Below are 2,489 nucleotides of genomic sequence, written 5' to 3'. Positions count from 1 at the left end.
CATTATTTTCTCTCTTACTTTCCTCAACTTCCTTAACCCTTTATGTCCCGATGGTACTTTAAAGTATCATTTACATTAAAATGGTGCCAAGAACCGAACATGCTTATAAGTTAATGCTAATATTCTCTGCAGTGCCCTAACATAATGCCAGCATCCAGAGACAGCATACTTAGCTACACAAACAGGAAGTTTCACAGCGTGCACATGGAAATGCTATCTTTGTTTCCAAGTCAATGCACGCTCTTGCATTTCTAAAGCCACTTACGTCATTATAATTACTTGAATTTTATATTCTCTACGACCACAGTGAAAAATATTCACTCTTACCATGCATCCTTGAAGTAACTACAACGACATTAACATCAGTCGGTACATAAGGGATTAACTGCACCGTATATCAAAAAACAGTGCATAAATTTCTTCACCCAGCATCCTCCTAATAAAGACATCTGAACGTTATACATATCCACGAAGAAAATCACCGATCACGTTCCATATTCCTTAAAACTGAAATTGCAAAAGGACTCGTTCGCTCCATTACAGCGAACCGGTTCAACAATCTCCGAAGCCCGGACTTACCGTCGTATCGATTAATTGCCCTTCGATTTCTTGCCGCGAGAAAATGACGCGTGAAAAAGGAGAACGAGGGCGAGGAGAGTCCCAGAAAAGGGAGTCCGCCGACAATGTTGACGAGAAAATGAGGGAGAGTCGAGGGAAACGTAAAAGGTAATTAGTCTGGCGGTAATGAGGATCCGGTTTTTTTTTCCTCCTCCGTGCGCTCGAATGGTAGCGCTCTTCTTCTCATTAGCGCAGAATACACCGCGGCGACCTGACTTCGTTAGCCGGGACTTTTGAAACGTATCCTTTTCCCTCGTTCGCGAAGCGTTATTATCGTCTTGTATCGCGAGTCCCGTTTACGTCGTGGGAATAGCACGCCATCGATATTCATATCGCATAACGCAGCCGGTCGAGATCTCGCCGAGCTGTACCTATTACGCCTTTCAGAAAGATCTTTTTTTTTTTGAGTATCGCGTATAATTAAGAGTCGAAACGAACGCTTCCTACTCTCGATCGTTTCGACGTGCTTCTTTACCGTCCGTCGATATCATCTACTCTTTCGATCCCTTTTCAACGCTCTTCGATTAATACTGTGGACCGGTGTTTTCTTTATTTTGTTGCTTTTTTTAGGGGGATTTTGTGAGAACGAGGAAGATGTTGGAACAAATGTGTACCAGTTTTGATAGTGGGAACTGGTAAATGAAATGGAATTCTAGTAAGGGAAGTTCGGTAACCTGAAAATTTAGGAAAGTTAGAAATTTTGTAGAAATGTAGTTCAAGTGACAGGAAAGTAACCAGATCCTTCAGAAAAATTGTGACTACTTATGAAGCTGTAAAGGATATAGGAAAAAGAGTTAAATTCGAAGTTGGCTAGTTTTTAATGATCTATATTACGATTGTAACGAATTTTCGAAAAACTGTATCCTTTTCTAAATTAAGAGTGGCGAGGGTGAATATTGAAAAAGAATAATGTTTTTAATATATACAATGTATGCAAAATAAACACAATTCGATGCACGAAAAATAAGTAATTCAAATTTAACCATTAAAGTAAAAAAAGCAAGTAGTTATACTAATAAGTTATCTCTTTCATTTCAAAAATCAAGAACAGCTATTATAGAATCATAGAAATTTAAATTTAACCATTGAAATAAAAGGAGAATGTGGTTAGACCAATTCTCTTTCATTCCAAAAATCAAGAACAGTAATTGTAGAATCGTAGAAATATGAAGAAAGAATATAATTAAATCGCAAAAATTTTGCAAATAAGAAGAGAAGCAAATTTCACGCAGTAAATTTCACAGATGAAGCAGTTCCTCATTAACGAATGACTTAATTAGCGAACATTTCGATGCCACTACAACAGTTGATCGCGAAATGGAATGATTGAAAGAACTAACGAAGGTAAATCGCGATGCGATTCAAATTTAATTCGTGATCGTCTCGATCGCAGTAACGTGTAATAATCTTCGATTTCGAAGGGAACAGCGAGCAACAGAGTGCCCCATTGTCTCTGTAAAATTATCATGGCACCCTGAGGGCGCACGATCCACGATAGCTTGGAATACGAAACGAGCACCTTCAACTCCCGATATCCTGGAAGATCGTTCGATCGAGAACGTTTTAAATATTACGGAAACTATCGTTCACCGATTGAGTTTCTACCATCCTAAGTATCATGCAAATTTTTGCTCAACCTTTTCCAGAAATAATTTTATTAAAATCTTCTCGTTTCGATCGAAGATTTGGAAAGACGGAAAATTATTAGGGCCTCCTTTTTCCTTGGAGAAATCCAAAGAAATATGGGGAAAATTAAATGAGAATCAGTTGAAGATTTTTTCCAAACTTTCAGAAATAATAATTTTAAATTATTCTAGTTTCAATTGAAAATTTCAGAAATGAATTTCTTCTCCTTGGAGAAATTACGAGAA

The sequence above is a fragment of the Habropoda laboriosa genome, unplaced genomic scaffold (assembly GCF_001263275.1).
Source record: "Habropoda laboriosa isolate 0110345459 unplaced genomic scaffold, ASM126327v1 scaffold126, whole genome shotgun sequence".
NCBI classification, from domain to species: domain Eukaryota; kingdom Metazoa; phylum Arthropoda; class Insecta; order Hymenoptera; family Apidae; genus Habropoda; species Habropoda laboriosa.
The sequence above is the reverse complement of the archived record's forward strand: the minus strand, read 5'-3'. Positions refer to the sequence as shown.